This window comes from Notechis scutatus, chromosome 1 (assembly GCF_049901735.1).
Source record: "Notechis scutatus isolate UNSWTSFEM ecotype Mainland chromosome 1, rNotScu1.2, whole genome shotgun sequence".
In the NCBI taxonomy this organism is placed as follows: domain Eukaryota; kingdom Metazoa; phylum Chordata; class Lepidosauria; order Squamata; family Elapidae; genus Notechis; species Notechis scutatus.
In genome coordinates this window covers 277,577,210-277,599,594 of record NC_142009.1, presented here as the reverse complement: position 1 = coordinate 277,599,594, position 22,385 = coordinate 277,577,210, and positions in this window count along the sequence as shown.

The window sequence follows — 22,385 nt, the reverse complement described above, 5'->3', positions numbered from 1 at the left end:
TAATTCTGAATGAGGTGTGTCTGATAGTGGAGGCCTGCTGGCTTCTTTGTGGCTGCATTGTTTTTCAATAATACAGGGGTGAATTGAGGGCTCTATGCACTGACGCAACAAGAATTGTATGTTTCAACCCGCAGGTGCCCTTTATTGATTGTCATGAAAATTAGAGCTGAGCAGGAAGACAGTTTTATTCCTTCCTAAGCTGGCTCCTAGATACTTTTGGTTTTCATCTGGCAATCATTTTGTACAAGTTACAATGGACTGCCTGTTTGCTGACTGATCTCTTTGAAATGGGAAGTTATTAACAGGGGGAAAATAAAAACAAAACCTTAATGCTTGACCTCTAAAGTAGATTACTTCTCTTCCAAAAAATACAAGTTCCCCCCGCCCCCCTGTTAATAACTTGTCACGGGCACCACAAATTACGTTTCTTCAATTAATATCAGAACTTTCCAAATTGACCATCACTCATGAAGGTAATTCTAATTCATGCCCTTGATTTTGATTATCCTAATACAGTTGCTTTTCTACGTTTGAATTTGGTACCTTCTAGATCAGGGGTCTCCAACCTTGGTGACTTTAAGCCTGGTGGACTTCAACTCCCAGAATTCCCCAGCCAGCAAAGCTGGCTGGGGAATTCTGGGAGTTGAAGTCCACCAGGCTTAAAGTCACCAAGGTTGGAGACCCCTGTTAGATTACAACTCTTTTTTTTCCCCCCAACCAATTATCTGAGAATTCTAATTTGATGGTTGCCAGGCTGAGGCTTCAGAAAATAGATTGTTAGATTCTTGCATTGCAGAAAGATCTAAAACTAAGGGTATTTGTGTGATCAAGGCAACATAATCCAAGCAAGCTGGACTGATCAATCAGTGGAGTTCTCCTCAAAATAAGCATCTGCATGCTATAGCATGTTGATCAAATTGTCTTTATTGCACACGCTATATCTGTGTTTGGAAACCTGGATGAATGATTGATTTGCATGTAATTAACATTAGTAAGTATGCGTATGCGGGACTTCTGCCCATTTCGCTTCTACTTTTGGGCATTCATGTGAGATGCGACAGTTGTATAATCAGAGTTAATCCCATTTGTTCAGCCTAAGCACTTTCTTGGTAATAAGCACTGCTCCTTAACAAAAAAAGTCTTAGGATTAAACATTAATAGACTATGCATAATGTCAACAATTTAATGTTTTTTCTGTGGTGATGATATTCTGGCTAATTTGAAAAGACTGGCAGACCCAGGTTAAGAACAAGTTCTGTTCCTAAATCTGTCTTTAACTTGAATTTTATGTGTTAAATTGGAACTCGTATTTACGAGCAGACTGTCGATCACTAAAAATGGTGGATGCCATTTTCCTCCTTTGAGCCAATGAACCTGTGGCTTCAGCAGTTCACGGGAAGGTTTTTTTTTGGCTCAAGGGAAGAGAACGCTGTCAACTGTTTTTAATAGTCTATAGAGTTATCCATAAATTGGATGTTTTTAATCCAGGACTGTCTATAGTGATTTACAAAATATTTAAAGCTTCCTTGAAACAACAGTATGAATTCATGTATCATTAAAAATAAAAACCATTTTCAAAATACTTCATTCCATATCTGCATCGGCTACCGGTTAAAAGCTTAAGTACTATACAGGGGTGGGCTGTTGGGGGTTCGCAGGGGTTCGGGGGAGCCCCGAGCTAAGATTGTGTGCAGTTCAGAGAACCCTCAAATCCCACTCCTGGCTGGCCCCACCCACCCCGCCCAGGAGTCCCCACACAGCCTATTTTGGATGCATATAAGTGCAGAGGCTCAGGGAAGGCAAAAAACGGGCCTCCCAGAAGTTTGGGAAGGCCAGAAATGGGCCTGTTTCCAGCTTCCAGAGAGCCTTCAGAGCCCAGGGAGGCCATTTTTGCCCTCCCAGAGGCTCGAGGAAAGCCGACAGAGCCCGGAGAGGGCAACCCCCCCCCCACACCGTGGTGCAGAAGGCTGACTAGGCCATGCCCACCATGGCCACGCCCACCCAGCAACCGGGCAAAGAGCCCTTTGCTAAAATTTTTGAAGCCCATCCCTGGTACTATAGTTTTCAGATACTTTCAAAAGTGAGAAAATACAGGTAGTTCTCAACTTACTGTCATCTCCTCCTCCTCTTCCTCCATCTTCACTGAGTCTTTGCACCGCCCGAACTTTAGGTCGGTACTGAAGCTCAGCACCCTGGACAGCCCCCTTTCGGGGTGCTGGTAGCTGTTTAGAGATTCAGGATAATATCAGCGTTCCAGAAAACCTCAACTCCAATCAATAACTCAGAGACAGACATTTTTCCAAAGGTTCCTTTTATTAGAGTAGCAAACTGGCACATCTGGGAAATCCCGAATCTGAAAGTTCCGGGTTTCCCTCCAATAAGTACAAAAAAATACAAATCCATCCCCTGCACCCATCATTCCATCACATGCCCCAATCACCATCCTTTCCAACTTGAGACATCCTCTCAACCAGGTGCAGAAATAACATGACCTTGACTTTAAAGAAGAATGCTATTATGCCTAACCACATACACTCCATGAAATTCCCCCCTCCCATCTTCCCTGGCTCAAGAATGTGGCAGTGTGGAAGCGTCCGGTGCTAATATGGCTTCCAAAGCTGACATGACCACAATTGAGCCCAAAATGTATGTTGGTAAGGGAGATATTTGTTAAGTGAGTTTTGTCCCATTTTACTTGCCACAGTTGTTAAGTGAATCATTGAAGTTGTTAGGCTAGTAACATGGCTTCTCCATTGGCTTGTCAGAAAGTCACAGAAAGTGATCACATGTCCCTGGGAAACTGCAACCATCATGAATATGAACCAGTTGCCAAGCATCTGAATTTTGATCATGTGACCATGGAGATGCTGCAACAATTGTGTGAAAAATTGTCTTAATTTACTTGTTTCAGTGCCATTGTAACTTTCAACAGTCACAAAATGAACGGCTATAAGTAGAGAACCACCTGTAACTGGTCCACATCTAAAGCAGTGTTTATCACACCTGGCAATTTTAAGATATGTGGACTTCAACTCCCAAAATTCCCCCGCCAGCATCTAAAAGTAGTTTTGTGGTCAAGCAGGTATTTAAACCTGGATCTCCCTGGTCCAAATCCAGTACCCCACTATCCTGACTTATTGGCACATCTGTCAGGTGCAACACTGTTACGAACAGATGGCAGAAAACATTCAAGATAATGCTTTCAAGATAATGAGGAAATCAATAATGTGAGTTGATTTGCATTCACTTCCACATAAGGTTTAAGGATTGTTCTCCCCTACTTTTCTAGGCATTACTTTAGAATAGAAGTAGGAGTAGGAGAAGAGTAGAATCGAAACTTTATTGTCACTTTAAATGTACACTAATCAGCATACATTCACATGAAATTTTGTTGCATTCAGCTTTCATAACAGTCTGATACTTATTGGACATATTTTACCAAGCAGAGATCATTCAAGGAAAAAAAAAAACTTGTTCAAACTTGTTAAAAACATCTCTTGTTACAACAATCTGTTAAGGGGTGGAGGTTGGGTAGCCGAAGCTGTAGACATCCCTCAGTTGAATAATTGATCCAACGTTCTGCTTTTGAGCTGTTTCTGGCTCCTGATGGGAAAGTCGCATCTATGTCCATGTTTTGAATGATCAGCTGTTAATTGCTCAGCCTTTCTCTCTTCTTAGGTATAGAATGAGAAGGCACAGCATTCTATTGACAGGTATAATGAAAATATCTACTGGAAACTCTTCCCCCCCCCCCCCTTCTCTTTAGAAGTATCGTTTCCTCAAAGTCCAGACAGGAGCTACAGTTTTTCTGCTCTGTTAGATGCTGTTATTATTCCCCACATATGTAACCACTTCCTCCTCTTATTTCATTCAATTTAATGTTATTACAGCCCTAAGGGCAGATACAGACAAAATATTGAATACAAGAAGTATTGTGTGTGTGTGTAATGAAGTCTAAAATGATTAAGAACATACTAAAATCCCATCCAATTTAAAATTATTTTAATGTGATGACTACTTTTTGAAGGTTTAGGGAGTCTATTCCAAGCCTTTTAGGGAACTTCATCTAATGGTTGTTATCTTAAGAAAATAAACAAACAAAATCTAGATTTAAATAACATCTATTAGATTGATCTCTAATATTGACTTGAATCATTTGTCCCTGATCCGCCAAAAAAAAAAAAAGTTCTTAAAGAGACAAATAGAATCTTATGGGATAAATTCTAACTGGATAAATTTTGCCTCTGGGCATATAATTGTGCACATTCGTAACATTCAGCGTGGGTCCTGTTTCATGGATTCAGAGATTCACCCAGTTCATCTAGAACAGTGGCCCCCAAACTTTTTTGTGCCACGGCCCGGTACCGGCATCACAAAATGATCTGCGGCCCGGTACCGGCATCAGCACGCATGACAAGGCAAGGCGAGCTGAGCGACCGGCCAGCCAGCCGTCCCCCGCTTCTCCCCGCAACCTTCAACTCCTCCTTTGCACCTTGGTCGATGGGCTTCGGGACGGCTTCGGGATGGTCGCTCGGCTCGCCTTGCCTTGGGTGCTGAAAGAATCCTCGCGTCTTAGTTTCGTTCGAAGCCGCCCCCCCGCCTTCGATGAAACTAAGGTGCGAGGATTCCTTCAGGACCCAAACGCCGCTTTCCAACCGGAAAAGCTCACCCGGAAGCACTTTCTCATCGAAACAAGATGGCGGAGCCCAGCAAACCGGCGGCCCAGTAGAAAATGTTCCACGGACCGGTACCGGTCCGGGGCCCGGTGGTTGGGGACCCCTGATCTAGAATCAGTTTAGAACTCTACTTGATTTGAGGCATCAATCTTTATTTCAAAAATCAAATTTATTCCTTCTCTCGACTATAATTGAAAATCTACACGCTCTTCTCCTTTGCCCAATTGGATGAAATAAACCGGGTCACTAATCAGTAATGAATCTTGACAAATTTTAAATAGACGTACGTGGGCCTGTATTTAATATTTTAAAAAGAGCTACTGAAATTTGCAGGCAAAATATGCTAAAGTGATCCTTTCACCTTTAAAATTAATATCTCGGGATTTAAAAAAAAAACCCAGCTTCATATGTTTATGTTTCCGATTTGAAGGTGGTGAATGACCAATATAAAATGATGTGCAGCGTTTCAGAAAATCCCAGTGACTTCTATGCAAATCTCTGTATCTTGGAGAAGGGCATAATGGACTACTACATACAGGTAGTCCTCGACTTACAACAGTTCATTTAGCGACCGTTCAAAGTTACAACACCACTGAAAAATGTGATTTATGACCGTTTTTCACACTTATGACCATTGAAGCATCCCCATGGCCACATGATCAAAAGTCAGATGCTTGGCAACTGGTTCATATTTATGACGGTTGCAGTGTCCTGGGGGTCATATGATCCCCTTTTGCAACCTTCTGACAGGGAAAGTAAATGGCCAGATTCACTTAACAATCATGTTACTAACTGAACAAATTAAATGATTCGCTTAACAACTGGCAAGAAAAGTTGTAAAATGAGGCAAAACACAATAAATTTTCACTTAGCAACATAAATTTTGGGTTCAATTCAGAGGTATTCTGCAGGTTCTGACCAGTTCTGGAGAACTGGTAGCCGAAATTTTGAGTAGTTCAGAGAACCGGCAAATACCACCTCTGACTGGCCCCGCCCCCATCTATTCTCTGCGTCCCGAGTCCCAGCTGATTGGCTGGCTCTTCTTTTGTTGCCCTGCACAGGAGAACAGAGATGGAAAGCAGATTAGTGGGTGGGGAGGGAATGAGATTTTGCAGTAGCCTTCCCCTGCCATGCCCACCAAGCCGCGCCCATAGAACAGATAGTAAAAAAATTTGAATCCCATCACTAGCTCTGTTGTACTCAAGGGCTACCTATATTTTTATCATCTTTTGGAAGTTTGCATGAAAATGGCACACATTAGAATTGATTCCATGAAGTATAAGATACAGGCAATGGGTTTGAATTTTGTTTTCGTGTGCCTGTTTTCTTAAGATAACAAAGGCAGAGAAAGCAACACTAAAGTAACAGTTGATGATGTATATACAGTATATGTGACAAGGAAAAGATGGATTTCCATCATTTTCCATGGATGTTATATTTTTGTCTACTTAGATAATCAAGATAATGCAAGCTTTTTAAAACCGCCCTGGCAAAATTCTGATAAGTTCCTAGAATAAATAAAGTTTTATCCTGACAAGATGAAAGTTCTGCTAAGAGCTAGTGAGTGGTGGCGGAAAGTGATGTTGAACTGATTTTCAGTGTGGTTGCTGACATTTTAAAGACTCAAAAGTTTAATTTATTGCGTTATTGGATGCTTGATCATCTTTTTGATACCAAGTACTCTTGGTAAGAGCCATCTTGCATAGTGATAAGTAGCAGTAGCTTCTTAACTGGACTACCATGACAATTACATATTTGTACACAATTGAAAACTTCAGGCAGAACTAAATGGTCTAAAATGCACCTGTCCTTAACTGGACAGAGCATAAAAGAAGTTGGCAACCTGTGACCCTCACGTATTCCCACCAGCACTGTTTGTGAGATTTCCATTTCCACCCACTGGATTCTCATTGCTAAAATTTGACAGCAAACTCCTGCTTGGAGACATGGGCACTTGGATATTTTAAAGATAAAATAAACCCTAAAATAGGAATGTTAAAGGTCTGGTAGATAAAGCATCAAACATCCATTTTTAAATACCCTCCAAAGAATGAAAAATTGACTCTGCTTCCTCCAGTGAAGTTACATCATTTGCAGACCCCAACATCTTTAAAAACAACAATAATAAAAGATAGATTCAGCCAGCCTAGAAAGCAATTCTCCACCTATGCAGGAGGTTCAAGGCTGATCATGTATCACTTCAGTCTTAGGCCAATGTGGCTTCATGGGGCAGTTTCAAGAGTGAATGACATAGTTATTAGAAGTTTTTCATAGAGCTAGTACATTACTTATCCTGTTCCCCTCATGAGTCATATTGTCTCCCCATCATCTCTTTAATCAAGATGTTTAATCACACTTGGACATGGGGAATTTCAGTTTACATTCTACGTTAGTAATGGTCATTAGTAAGATATCAACACAAGACAACTCAGTACTGTATATATGTATCTTCCTGTTTTTAAATCTTTTCCAGACAACACAGACAACTGTATATGTCTTCCAGTTTTTAAAACTTTCACAGTTAATGTTTTCCTTTTAATTGCATCTTAATTATCAATTGATTCTTATAAGTACCTAATACCAAGAACTACCAACACTATAAACACTGGAAGCACTACAGGAATAATACTGGGGAAATCCCAGACAGAGTCTTCATTTCAATAGCAGAGAATATCACCTCAAAGGAAAGTCTAGCCACTACTAATCTGTTTCAGAGAGGTTTTTATCATCATATTTTGTTGGAGAAGTCCCACAAGATAATACCACTCATTTATTTACACAAGATCTTTCAAGGCAACATTAATCTGCTCTTTCTGGCAGTCAGCTTAGGTATAAAGGTGAGCTGTGACTGATTGTAAATATGTACCATATCTGTGGAAAAGCAAGGCAGAAGAACAAAGTTAATTTTTGTTCCATGACTTAAATGTCTGCTATTCTGGCTCATTTTGACTATTGCATTAGAGTCAGGAAAGATTGAAGTTAATATACTGTATAATTTGGGAAGTATCCAAATTGGCGAATCCCTGGCATTCATTTCTTTGTTTTAAACTATACTTCTAAGAAGAAAAGAAGTTGTTTCTGGAGGAATTCATGCCTAAATCATATCATTAACTACTTTTTCTGTGCTTCCAGTCTTGATCAAATAACCCATCTCCAAATTTAAAAGATGGGGTTTCTGCTGAATCCAGAAACTGCCCCTTTAATTTCTTTTTTTAAATTTTATTGATTTTTAAAAACAAACATAAACAAACAAAACATAAAAACATAAAACATCTTTTTTGAAAGCAGCTTAATCCCGGGTTACATCTCAAGTTCATGCTCATTTTTATATACCATTCCATATCTTATTACCATTCTACATTTTCTGTATAGCTTCTCCCCTCTTTTAACTTTTTAAATTTTATTTTATTTATTTCATCTCAATTCAGATCATTATACTTATATTCTTTGTCTGTCCTGTTTCAGCTGTCTATTATCTTTTCTCATTAAACAAAATTTCTCCTGTAATCACTGATTGGAGTATGACGCCTTTATATCTTTCCCCTAAATTTATAACACTTAATATAGTACATAACTTCCATTCAGATTTTGCTTAGTACATTCTAAAACTACACACTATATTTTAAAAAGAGAAAAAATTATAAATATATAATATAATTAAAACAACAATCCATACCAATTCAATTCTATCATCAATATTAATATTCATTTAAATCTTAAACATTTTACACATTACTTTTCAAATAGGTATCATGCTTCTATGGGAACACTTATAAACTTTCCATAGTTACTTCCCCCCCACTTCACTTATATTTTAAACCATTGTGTAATTAAAATGTTCCCATTCCTTCCTAATTCAATTCTCTCATTTATTCCATTTCATTTATTTTGTTCACAAAAGTTTCACTGAATTACACTGAGTATTTTATCCCATTTTTTAATCATATGTTGTTTCCAATTTTCTAACATTATTTCTAATACAAATATAACAATACAATCTTATGTACCTTTGCAAAATCACTTTTTCAGTTAAATTTTTAGCCATTATCTCTGAATAAGTCCTGTGTCTTTACATCTTGCTCCAAACCTTTGTAGCTTCTCTTACCTTCCTTCCTCCCTTGCTTCTTCTCTCTGCCCTTTTAACCCCCTTGTCTCTCCACCTCCATTTCCCTCTTCTGTGTTCCCCTTTTCTGTTGCTTTCTAACATTATATCCACTTTCACCTTATTTTTCCCTTTTTTGGTTGTTTTTTGGGGTCTTAAATTCTCCATTCTCTTTCCCCCCTTTCCCCTTTCTTTCCCAGATAAAGTTACTTGTTCATTAAAGATGGCTTCTTCTTTGTCCGAATCTTCTTGTTGCACAGTCTTTTCTTGTAGTTTCTCGTAGGTACAGATCGCCATTTCTAAGAATTGAAAAACGGAGCCAAGAGAGCCCTTCCCTTCTTGTTCCTCTTCTTTATATTTTTTAAATTCCATTTTCAGTTCATCCACAAGTGATGCCATTGTAAAAAAAAAAATAAACAACCACCCAATTGTTTTTAATCATTGAAATATAATTTCCAGAAGTCCCAAAGTCACCAAGAAATCCAAATACACACAAGCTGTTTCTTTTAACACTTTCTGCTTTTTTCACTTTCTCTTCCTGGGGTTACTATTTAGTTACAAAGTTCCAGTTAAAATGTATCTTTTAGAAGTCTTATTAAGATTTAACTTTAGATTCTTTTGGATTCGAGGCAGCCTCCTCCTTCCAAATCCTGCTCTTATTCTTTTCCTCTCCCTTCCCACTTACAGCAAAAAAAAAAATTTTTTTTAGTGTTCAGAAATCTTTATTGTCCCCTTGGCATTTAATTTTCCAGTTTAATTACCTATTGGTTCCAAAGCAGATTTTTCCGATTTCTCATTCATCTCTCTTCGCTGTCAACATAAGGAAGGAGAGTGGAAAAAAAAACTTTCCCTTTTCACTTTCATTCGCTGCTTCCGAATCCTCTTTGGGAGCAATGTATCTTTTATAAAATTTAAATTCCAGGATACCTTAGTTGTTGCTTCTTATCCCGGTCAGCCGAAACTTTCACTTCTTAACTTCCTCCTGCACTTTCTTTTCCGGATGAGTGCTTCTTTGAGGCGACCATTTCTGACCACCGCTCTTACCGCCTTCGGGAAAGGGAGTTTAGCCAGCTGAGGAGGAAAGATGTGGCTTTCCTCGACCCTGCTGGAATCTTTCCCCTCTTCACCACCTCTATGGGGTGGCTTAGCCCCGAAGCCAGCTGGCTTGGGGCGCTCCAGCGGCGAGCCCAGGCAGAAACTGCGCACGATCGCAGATTCCTGCCTGCCGCTAAAGCCCTGCAAACCGGAAGTCTCAAACTGCCCCTTTAATTTCAATTACAGAAATAATCTAATGATACAAATTTTAGCCTGGTGGATGATTTAATTGGGTCTTGGGTATGTGCTGATCTGAGAAATGTTCTGACAGCAAGGATGGCAAGTGTTACCAATTGAGAGCAATTCTTGATGGATGTACTCAGCCCATTCCTAATTCTGGAGAAATACTGTATTTAAAGCAGCATAAGAGAAGACAACTATCTTCTATAATTTAAAAGAAGGATCCTCAGTGATGCCTCATTTTAGTGGAAAAGGAAGTAGAATGGTATGGGGAGGGAAAGTTAAAACAATAACTTTGTTTTTTCTTCTACTGTATGTTGAAAAGATTTAGTGCAATCTAAAGTGAGAACATGTTTGGCTTGATCAGGTGGAACTCAGGTTCACCCCAGGTGGATTAACTGAGTGGCTGCTGTAATTGCTTATAATTATGAGGGAATATATTAGTTTGGATTTCTCTCAGTTTGCCTTGTCTACAAATTTTATTTTTCTCTCCCGTTCTCTTTCTCATTTAAATTTCGATTTATCCCATTCTCAAAGCAGTTCCAGATGTTATTTTTCAAAGGTAATTAATATTTGTCTGTAGATATACTTTAATATCTAAATGTTTGCATGTTGCTTCAGGTATGGTTTTTATATGAGCCACCCAGAATCATTTGCTGAGGTGATGGAAATCAAGTAATCAGCTATAGAAATCATCTATAGAAATAAAGTAAATAAACACATTTTCTGGATTTTTATGTACAGTTTCCTACTTTTTGAAGAAAATTGGCAAACTGTATGGCAAAATTCAGAAATGCATGCATTTTAAAGACTGAAAATGGAAAAAATAGTTAACTTTACATTTATATCAGTCAATAAATGTCTTCCCCATTTCTGATTACTACATAATGGAATCACTTCCATTACACTTGAATTGCAATACTTTATTGATGAATCAACTCTGTCGTTGAATATGATCAAACAGATGAGAAATTCCTTGAATTTTGGAAGGTAGTAGTGTTTAGATATATGAGTTAACTTTTACAAAATATTTTATTTACCAACACTAATGTCTTACTGGGCTCTTACTTGAATTATAAAACTCTATTTTTATTAAATTCCTCCAAGAATCAAACTGACAGGAATTTGGATATTGATTTGCTTCTCACTATAATGATCAAGCACATTTTTCCTATAAGGCCAGGTATGAAGCAAAGCTACATTAGAAATATGGAAATGAGAGATAGAGAGAATGAGAGAATGAAAGAAAAGAGAGAGAGAGAGATTCCCCTTTTTAGATCCAGTAAACAATGACATTCATTTTTTTCAGACTTTTTAAAAAGAGTTATAATCTTCTACATGCATAGATACATACATACATATATATCAGAGAGATATAGTTTATTTAAGGAGGAAATTACATTCATGACCGCTCTGGGTAATGCCATTTCATGCAATGCTAAAGCAGATGCAACCAAGGCAGCCCACTTTCCTAATTTCATTTGTAAGGATCAGGACAGAAGCAGCTTTCTGGTCTCCCAGGCTGAGAACAAAAACACATTGGGTCCTCAGATTAAGGCAGTCTGAGACATTGCCCAAAGTGCAAGCTGCTCAGTAATGAGCAATCCAGAAAGCCAGAAACCCTCCTTTAAAGGTGTAATGAAATTGTAAGATCAGGGAAATCTTACTCTATTTCTGTTCTTTTGGGACAGTGCCAAAGAGTAGAGCAATGTATGTTTTAATATTCACTTATACGCAGGGGTGGGATTCAATGGTGTAACAACCGGTTTGGTGAGTGCGTGCTTTATGCGCAAACACAGAGCATTTGCTACTGACCTTCTCCAGCAATCCCTGTGTGTTAAACAGCTGATGTGCAGCAATCCGCTGTGCCATGCAAATCAGCTGAGCTTGAAAAATAGGATATAAAGCACAGCCTAGAGCCCGGGTGGACCCAACAGCTGATCGTTGGAGCAAACTGAACCGGTTCACTCCCAGATGATCCTCAGAGCTACCGGTTCGCCTGAACCGGGCCGAATCAGTAGAATCCCACCCCTGCTCTTACATATGAGTGCCTCCAAAACCAAAGTGTTTTGCAATATTATTGCAGTATGGATGCCATGGATTCTAATGTAGTCTGTACATCTTGCCACATAAATATGAGTCCATGAGAAATGAAATCCCTGGCATGGCCATGGTTACAGAATCCACTGGCTCTTGTGTCCATGTTTTTGTAACTGAACAAAGTTTAAAAAACTAAAAAGAGCCCTGTTTCATAAACTTTCTTTTTCTCATCTTCCATGGTTGGGCCATTGGATGAACAGTTGCAAGCTGATCTTTCAGTCCCAGGTGGCTTTGTCAGATGACATGGGAAATAACATGTTGAGTGTCTAAGTACAATGGGAATCCAGGCCTTGGGTACTGAACTTTGCCTCTGCTGCAGGCTTGTCTTGTTCTTTCATAGCATCTGTGGGACACTGGAACAGTACATTAAAGGCCCATCGGGCTTTTGGCAAACACATCAGTGTTGCTCTGCACTTCCACTCTTCTGAAGTAGAATTAATAATCAAGCCCAGATCTGGACATGAACAGACTCTAACTGGCTGTAACAAAATTGCCTTAATTAGTGCAGCAGAATCTCTTGGGAATGTGGAAATCAGCTGGGGAAAGTATACAAAACAGCCAGAAAAAATGGAGAGTACAGAACTTACAGGGCATGACTAAAAAAAAAAAACCAAAACAAAGAACCAACAAACAAAACAGTTCTCTTTTTAAATATATTCTTTTCTGCCTCTCCTGCTCATATCAGACACTGGCTACCTACTGTGTCACAGATTCATAAAATAATATTTGGTGTCACTTCTATAAAGACTACCTTGTGTTGTCTGTGACCTCTTATGTAGAACTGCATTTGAATAAAAGAGTGTTTCTTCAAGCAGAAGGAATTCATGTGCTCAGTAGCAGCTAAAATACTAGTTTCACAGATGTAATTGGACTTGTGTTTACAAGAAGATGATACAGTATTTTGTGTCCCATGGAATTATTAAAGATGCTGCATTTCCTCAATAGAGCACCAGCTTTTCAAATGGGAATTTTCAATGATGTGTTATACTTCACCATTCTGTACTTGGAGGTGGGAAGAGTAACATTTGAATCTTAGCATAACTGATATATTTCTACTATAATTATTAATAGACTGTATAACAATAATTAAGTAAAGATTGCTGCAGATATACATAAACCATTACAAATATTTTCAGATCTGTTGTGTATACACCTAAACACAATATTTATATCCATATATCTTGAAAGAAATTAAAATTTAATGAAGAAAGAATGCATGGATTGATGTTATGACAAGCTATTCCAGTGGAATAAATAGGTCTCAGTTTTAATAAACTTATTTTCTAGTCGTCTTCCATTCCTAGATCTTCCAGTTATTTTTCCATTGTATTCTAACATAAAGAAATTAATATTCTTCTACTTATAAATGGTAGCACTACGAATTAGTATTAATATCAAAATAGTTATTTTAAAACCCTCCTTGTAAGCAACAAGACAAAATAATACATGTTTTTAATTTATTTGTGGATTGGAAGCCAATATTCCTCACCAGTCCAATATAAGATAAATTTCTGCTTTAAACCATTTGTATGTAAATTACTGTCTCTGACAATAATGAAAAGTGCAAGGAATTATGAAGTGAGAAGTGAGAAATGAATGTGTAAGCTGACTCCATCAAAGGGCTTGACATCATGCAACGGTTCCATCATTAACATCAAGGCTCAGGCTTTGCTCATCAGCTGCTGAGCGTAAAACCATAACTTATCAGATAGTAAGATTCACTGGTGGGCAGGGGTGAAATATGACACACATCATATTTTTGTGGCTACCCACTTTACCAGTTGCTTTCTGCAGGCCTCTAAGCCATCTGGAGCAGTACATGGTACAGTTCTTCCTCCAGATGCTTTTTGTTAGTCCAAAGCCTCAGACATATGGTCCTTTTCTTAGGAGAGCAATTACTTACTCACGCCAGTGATACCCACTGCAGCTGCTAAAACCCTAAGCAGTCATATGCATTTCACAAATGGCCAGTAACGAGTCATCGCCAGGCTCTTGAGGTCTACAAGTATATTTGTTTGGAAGTCTTGAATGGCCCTTGCAAAACTGAAATGCCCTCCTGAAATCAGCATGGTTTAGATCCTAGCTTATAATTTCTATTATTATTGTTACTGAAATGCCACATTCACACATGCTAATCCATTATCACAAAAGTGGGACATACCTGAGTTTCAGAGAGGCTTCCTTCTACAGTAGATGATGGAGATACAATGGTGGATTTCCTTGTTTGTTTTATTTAAAAAAAAAAACTAACCCCAAACTACTTTTTCTTTGTTAAAATAGCCTTGGCTGGAGGCCTTCATTGTATCTGTTCAGAAAGCTTGGTACATACAGCACAGGGCTTTCCTTTATAAGCTGACCCAGGTGCTGGGGTGGGTATTACAAGGCCAGCCTGAAGGGGCTACCCTACTTCTTGCCAGAGCAGCTGCTGTTTCTTGCTGGCAGCTGGGCTTGAATATTCACGGCAGTAAATGATCATGGCTGGCATTTGTTTGGCACCTCAAATGGGCAAACTTTGTGAGGCTCCAAGAATGCAGCCCCTCTTCTTTTCAAATCAGTTTTCTCCTTACTGCCTGCTTCCCCCCCCCCTAATTTAACACGGTAGTGTGTCTAGGCCAATTAGAAAATGGGGTTAAGTTGACAGCCAAGTTAACTGCCTGTGAAATTGCCTTTGGAGGACAGATGACCACAGTTAGTTGGCTAGCCAGCCAACCAGCCAGCCAGCCAGCCAGTCTGTGCCTTCCTCAAATAGATTGGAAAACAAGAGAGCGTAGAATAACTGGTTTTATAGAGTGTTATCAAATGATGCAGAATACGCCCTTTTCAGCCTGTGGGTTATCAGAAGAACCCTATAGATATCTTTAGGACAATTATTGTTCTCCAGATGTGTTTTGAGAACACATTGAGAACAATTGGACAGATTACAAAAAAAAAAGAGCAATAATAATGGAATTTACCTACTCTTAGCTAAAAAGAGAACATATCTAGGCATAGAAAGCACCTGGTTTCTCCTTTTCAATAACTCTTTCTTTTTCCTCAGCAGAGGTGTGCACATCTTTAGGTTCTTGTTTTTCACCAGAATTGTAGGATCCTTTAGATAAAATAAAAGTTCCAAATAGGGGCTCAGGATGCAGGCAGCAATTATGGATTAAGATTCCCTAGACATTTGTTTACCGAGTTGGAATTGGAACAAGCCTGTCAGACACAAATCTACTGCCAAAAATATACTTGATTTCAACAACCAAATCCAGAGCAGAGGTGGAGAAAGGATGTTGAAAATTTCTATCAGATGTTTGATAGAAATGTGAAGATGTGAAATGTGATAGAGATGTGAAGTTTGTGGAGGCAGAAACCACATTCTTCTATGTGTTTGGAATATCTCGGATAGTTTTAGAAAGGCAGTGAAGTCACACCTTTTTTGTAAAGTTTTTGTAAAAGTTTTGCAAACTTTTACTTTCAGTTATAAGAAAGTTGTTGAAACCGGGGTGGCTGAAGGTTTTACCTGTTTCTCTTAGTGATTTGTATTGACATGTCTTGAATGGACCATTGTATATGAAGGAAGTGAGGGGAGTGGGGAAGAGAAGGAGAGAGAGAGAGAGAGAGAGAGAGAGATGATCTTTTGCAAATCACTTGTGATCCATCAGTAAATCTCAGCTAGTATCCTGCTCACTTGATTTGTTTATGATTTAGGATCTGTGGTTGTCAGTGGTTAGAATGCAATATTGCAGGCTGACTCTGCCCGCTGCCAAGAGTTTGATCCTGACCAGTTCATTGTTGATTCAGCTTTCCATCCTTTTGAGATCGGTAAAATGAGGACCTAGATTGTTGGGGGTAATAGGCTGACTTTGTAAATTTCTTAGAGGGGGCTGTAAAACACTGTGAAGCAGTATATAAATTAAGTACTATTGCTATTACTGTATATCACAATGTATTTTATGTAATGATTGTTCAATGGGTTTGATCTTTCCTATCTATACTATCCTGTCATATAAAGTGCAAAAGAAGAAAACACATGACATGTTAGCATAATACATTATGTGTACCACTTGACCAACTTTCTCTCACCTGGCAACCTCCAGAGAATTCTAAGATGCAATTCTAAGCCAATGTGTTACTTGCTTTGGCCAGTCTTCCACCAAGTATATCTGCTGAGTGCTAAATGGAGAAAATCTGGTCTACACATTTCCGAAGAACAAATAGACAGAAGAGACAGCATCATGCCTTCTGTAATATCAAGTTCTAGTGTTTGTGCCTTTGTCATACTCACTGTGCCTTTATTATTTATTGTACATTTTTCTATTATAGATTAAAACATGAATTGTATGCCCTTTTATCATCTTTATATGTTTGGAGTGAAAAAGTACTTGCAGCTTTGTTATAGGTTGTATATATTACGCAATGTAGGTTTATTAAAAAGTATTTGCAGCTTGTACAAAAATTTTAAAAATCTCAGATAAAAAGAAAAAAGAATACTACCGCAAAAGCAGTCATTATTAATTTGTTTTTGAGTGTGTGTGTGTGTTTGCCATCATTTTCAACTCCTAGTGACCACATAGATATTTTCCATGTGTGTGCGTGTGCATGTACACGAAAATCTTATATCTTCTGATTTGCACCGTAATTAAAATCCCAGGAGAACTGCAATCGGTAAAACAAGAGAAGCCAATTAACACAGAACAATCTATACGCAAAATGAAAGACCCTGAACTTTCCTCCACAAGAATTCATGCAAAAAACCAAAACCTATCAGGGTGACTGTTAAGTACGAAGCATGGGCGTAGAAACGGAGACGAAACTGCTTCACGTGAACTTCAGCTCTTTATTTACAGCATGATAACAGAGACAAAAAACCCCCGGATAGCGGCCGCCCTTTTATACTGCTATCCGGATGACCAATGGATGTTGTTATAGGGTTTGAACCTCGTCCAATGGGACTCGGCCCGCCAACAGCCAGTCAGATTGCTCGGAATTAACCAATCATAACTTGCCATTATAAGGGCCAATAGGAAGTGCAGGATTACGATCCTGATATGCAAATGAATCTTTATTAATTACATTTCTTTAGTTCACAACACCCCTCCCCCTGGGTTCCATTTGACGGCCGTGGTGACATAATCTCGCAGGTATGCAGGTTGTTTTACCTGCCTAGTTGATTTCCGCTGTTCCACGGTTTTGTTTAAAGTTCGGTTCCGGTGGAGCATGAGGCTCGTTCTGCCCGGGGTTGCTTCCAGCGATACTATCAGAGTCCCTTAAGTCCATTCCTGGATCGGGCGGGCCTGTTTCCGCTATGGTGTTCCTCTGCGGGGAGGATGGCCCCAATCCGGACTTTCTTCAGGTGGCGCGAGCACTGTTTTAGTGGCCATCTGTCCTCGATTACATAAATCGTCTATGCGGTCTTCGTCCCCCTCGGTATTCCCTCCCCCTGAGTTTGGAAGTCCTGGGGGTCCCAGATATTTGGTTGTAAACTGAGATCGAAGTTGGTCTATGTGGCGTTTCCATATCTTGCCGTCTGTTGTCTTAAGGCGGTAAGATCTGGGCCAGTGAGGTAGACTACGGTGGCAGGGACCCACAACGGTTCTCCGGAAAGGTTTTTAGCATAGACCAAGTCGCCTACCTTGAATTGGCGATACGTTCCGCTGGATCCGCAAGGTTTCTCTGGCGAATAAGATGGGTGTAATTGGTGAGGTGGGAGCGAAGCTTCCGCCCCATTAAAAGTTCGGCTGGAGTCTTGTTGGTGACACTGTGGGGGTAATGTGTTGTAGTAAGAGTATTTTGTTCAATCTAGCGTCGATGTCCCCTGGATCCATTTTTGGAGTGTCTTTTTAAGGAATTGGACCATCCGTTCCGCTCTACCGTTTGCCGCAGGGTGAGCCGGCGAAGTTAAGGCATGGCGGATGCCTCGGTCCGCCAAGTATTGTTCAAGGTGAGAGCAGTAAATTGGGGTCCATTGTCGGAAACTAGAACGTCCGGAAAACCGTGTGTTGTGAATAATCTATCTAGTTTTTAATAACGAGTCAGTAGTCGTGCTTTTCATCTTGTGGATTTCGAGCCAGTTAGAGTAAGCATCCATGGTTAGGAGGAAAGTGTGTCCCTTCGTAGGTCCCTTGAAATCAATGTGGATGCGGGACCATGGGCCTCGAGGCGTTTCCCATTCAGTGGGGGTTGCTCTCGGTGGGCGTTGCTGACCTCTTGGCAGTTTCTACACGTGGTTACCCAGGCTTCAATTTGTTTATCGATGCCTGGCCACCACGCGTAACTTCGGCGAGCCTTCATGCGGATGATGCCCGGATGTCCTTCGTGGAGGGTTTGCAACATGAGTCGCTGTAGTCTCTCTGGCACGATGACTCTATCTCCCATAGGATGAAGCCCTTCTGGGAGAATAGTTCCGTTTGGCGGTGTTTGAGCGGTGCAAAAGTGGCGGGAGTTTCTTCGACTGGCCAGCTGCGTTCAACCCAACTGAGAACTTTTGCGAGGATAGCGTCCCGTTTTGTGTTGGCGGATATCCCTTGCCGTTAGTGGCGGCGAGTTGAGGGTTTCAATTTGCAGCGTATTGAGGGTCGGAGCTGGGTCGCTGGCGGTTTCCGGAAGTGGGAACGGCTCAAAGCGTCAGCGTGAGGAATGGCTTTCCTGGGCGATGCTGCAGTACGTAGTTGTAGGCTGCTAAGAATTCTGACCAGCGAGTCATTCTAGGTGACAATATATGCGGCGTTGGTTTATCACCTGCTAAAATGCCAAGTAAAGGCTTGTGGTCTGTGACTAGAGTAAAGGGCCGCCCGTAAACATATTCGTGAAATCGTTTCACGGCCGATACAATAGCAAGAGCCTCTTTGTCAAGTTGGCTATAGTTTCGTTCAGCCTTTGATAACGTGCGGGAAAAGTAAGCAATAGGAGCCTCATTCCCGTTTGGTAACACGTGGCTTAAAATGGCTCCAACCCCAAACAGTGACGTCGGATGTAATGTTTAATGGCAAAGTCTCGTACTGCATTAGCACAGCGTCGGAAGTTAATAAGTCTTTAACCTTTCTGAAAGAGTGTTCTTCTCTGTGACCCCAAACCCAAATAGCTTTCTTGTCGAGAAGTCAATGTAAGGGTTCGGCTACTGTTGCCTTGTGAGGCAAGAAGATGTTATAAAAATTGATGAGTCCCAAGAAGGCCTGGAGATCAGCCTTATTTTTAGGTCTTGGGCGTTTTTAATTGCTTTGAGTTTGGTCTCGGTGGGTGAATCCCTTGTTTATCGAGGAGATACCCAAGAAACTCCACCCACTCAGTACACAGTTGACACTTATTTTTTTTTCACCTGGAGGCCGGCGTCTTTGAATCTATGTAGAACTAGTTTGAGACGCCGTTCGAGCTCTTCTTTATTAGGGGCAGCAATTAAAACGTCATCAAAATATGGCACAACCCCTTTTATGCCTTGCAAAAGTCTCTCCATTAGACTCTGAAATATCCCAGGAGCTACACTCACTCCGAACTGGAGTCTGTTGCATTTAAAGGCACCTCGGTGTGTAACGATAGTCTGTGCCTCTGCGGTTTCCGTATCAACGGGTAGTTGTTGATACGCTTGCACTAAGTCTAACTGCGAAGATCTTCCCGCCCCCAGGGAGTGGAAGATGTTGAACCACCGGCACCGGATAAGCGCTCTGTTGGAGTGCGTGGTTCAGGTGGCACGGTAGTCTCCACAAATTCTGATCGACCCATCCGGTTTGATGGGGGTTACGATTGGGGTCTCCCATCGGGCATGGTCAATAGGCTCCAACACCCCTTGGGCTATTAACTTATCAAGTTGCTCGTCAATCTTGGGTTTAAGGGCGAATGGTACCCGACGAGGCTTAAGGCGGATAGGGGCTACTTCTGGATTGAGGTTAAATGATATAGGGGTACCTTTGTACTTGCCTAAGTTGTCCAAAAGACGTCCTGGAATTCCTGGACGATGCCTTCTTCCCAATCGTTGCTCTCGGCATGGTGAATGCCGGCTAATTCAATCCCTAGTGGGGTGAACCATTGTAGGCCTAGCAAACTGGGCCAGTTGCCGTCGACAACAGTCAATGGGAGTGCTGCACTATGATTTTTGAAAGTTACTCGGACTTGAGTCAAGCCAGCGACTGGAATCGTGTTCCCTGGTAATCCCTGAGGACGATCCTCTGGATGCTGAGGTCCTGACGGTGGATGGTCGGGATGAGTTGTTTGAGGGTCTTCCAGGAGACCATTGAGAGGACGATCCCGAATTGACTTCCATTTGGCAAGGTTGGTTTTCTATGGCGACTCTCACTCGGATTTTCTGTGCGTCTAGTAGCGAAGCGTGGCCGATGGTTGTCGTTTGGTGTGCCTCTTCCTGTTTTGCTTGAAGAGCCGGTGCCCTGTTTCTGTAGGAGTGGTTGTTTTCTTGGTTACCCAAGCGATGCCGGTTTACAAGAACGTTTCTTGCGGGTTGTCAGAGGTTGTTCTTTTCGGCTTGGGTTGTAGGATCCTTTAGATAAAATAAAAGCTTCTAGGGGGCTCAGGATGCAGGCATCAATGGATTAAGATTCCCAGACATTTGTTTACGTGGCAGAGTGCAAGCCTGTCAGACACAAATCTACTGCCAAAAATATACTTGATTTCAACAACCAAATCCAGAGCAGAGGTGGAGAAAGGATGTTGAAAATTTCTATCAGATGTTTGATAGAAATGTGAAGATGTGAAATGTGATAGAGATGTGAAGTTTGTGGAGGCAGAAACCACATTCTTCTATGTGTTTGGAATATCTCGGATAGTTTTAGAAAGGCAGTGAAGTCACACCTTTTTGTAAAGTTTTTGTAAAGTTTTTGCAAACTTTTACTTTCAGTTATAAGAAAGTTGTTGAAACCGGGTGGCTGAAGGTTTTACCTGTTTCTCTTAGTGATTTGTATTGACATGTCTTGAATGGACCATTGTATATGAAGGAAGTGAGGGAGTGGGGAAGAGAAGGAGAGAGAGAGAGAGAGAGAGAGAGAGAGAGATGATCTTTTGCAAATCACTTGTGATCCATCAGTAAATCTCAGCTAGTATCCTGCTCACTTGATTTGTTTATGATTTAGGATCTGTGGTTGTCAGTGGTTAGAATGCAATATTGCAGGCTGACTCTGCCCGCTGCCAAGAGTTTGATCCTGACCAGTTCATTGTTGATTCAGCTTTCCATCCTTTTGAGATCGGTAAAATGAGGACCTAGATTGTTGGGGGTAATAGGCTGACTTTGTAAATTTCTTAGAGGGGGCTGTAAAACACTGTGAAGCAGTATATAAATTAAGTACTATTGCTATTACTGTATATCACAATGTATTTTATGTAATGATTGTTCAATGGGTTTGATCTTTCCTATCTATACTATCCTGTCATATAAAGTGCAAAAGAAGAAAACACATGACATGTTAGCATAATACATTATGTGTACCACTTGACCAACTTTCTCTCACCTGGCAACCTCCAGAGAATTCTAAGATGCAATTCTAAGCCAACGTGTTACTTGCTTTGGCCAGTCTTCCACCAAGTATATTCTGCTGAGTGCTAAATGGAGAAAATCTGGTCTACACATTTCGAAGAACAAATAGATAGAAGAGACAGCATCATGCCTTCTGTAATATCAAGTTCTAGTGTTTGTGCCTTTGTCATACTCACTGTGCCTTTATTATTTATTGTACATTTTTCTATTATAGATTAAAACATGAATTGTATGCCCTTTTATCATCTTTATATGTTTGGAGTGAAAAGGTACTTGCAGCTTTGTTATAGGTTGTATATATTACGCAATGTAGGTTTATTAAAAGTATTTGCAGCTTGTACAAAATTTTAAAAATCTCAGATAAAAAGAAAAAAAGAATACTACCGCAAAAGCAGTCATTATTAATTTGTTTTTGAGTGTGTGTGTGTGTTTGCCATCATTTTCAACTCCTAGTGACCACATAGATATTTTCCATGTGTGTGCGTGTGCATGTACACGAAAATCTTATATCTTCTGATTTGCACCGTAATTAAAATCCCAGGAGAACTGCAATCGGTAAAACAAGAGAAGCCAATTAACACAGAACAATCTATACGCAAAATGAAAGACCCTGAACTTTCCTCCACAAGAATTCATGCAAAAAACCAAAACCTATCAGGGTGACAAAAGGAACTTAAAAACTAATGACATCTGGAAGGGAAAGCTCACCACAATGAAGGGAACTGTAGGGACGAAACACATAGTGGCTGTGGTCAGAGTGTGAGTGAAGACTGTAATA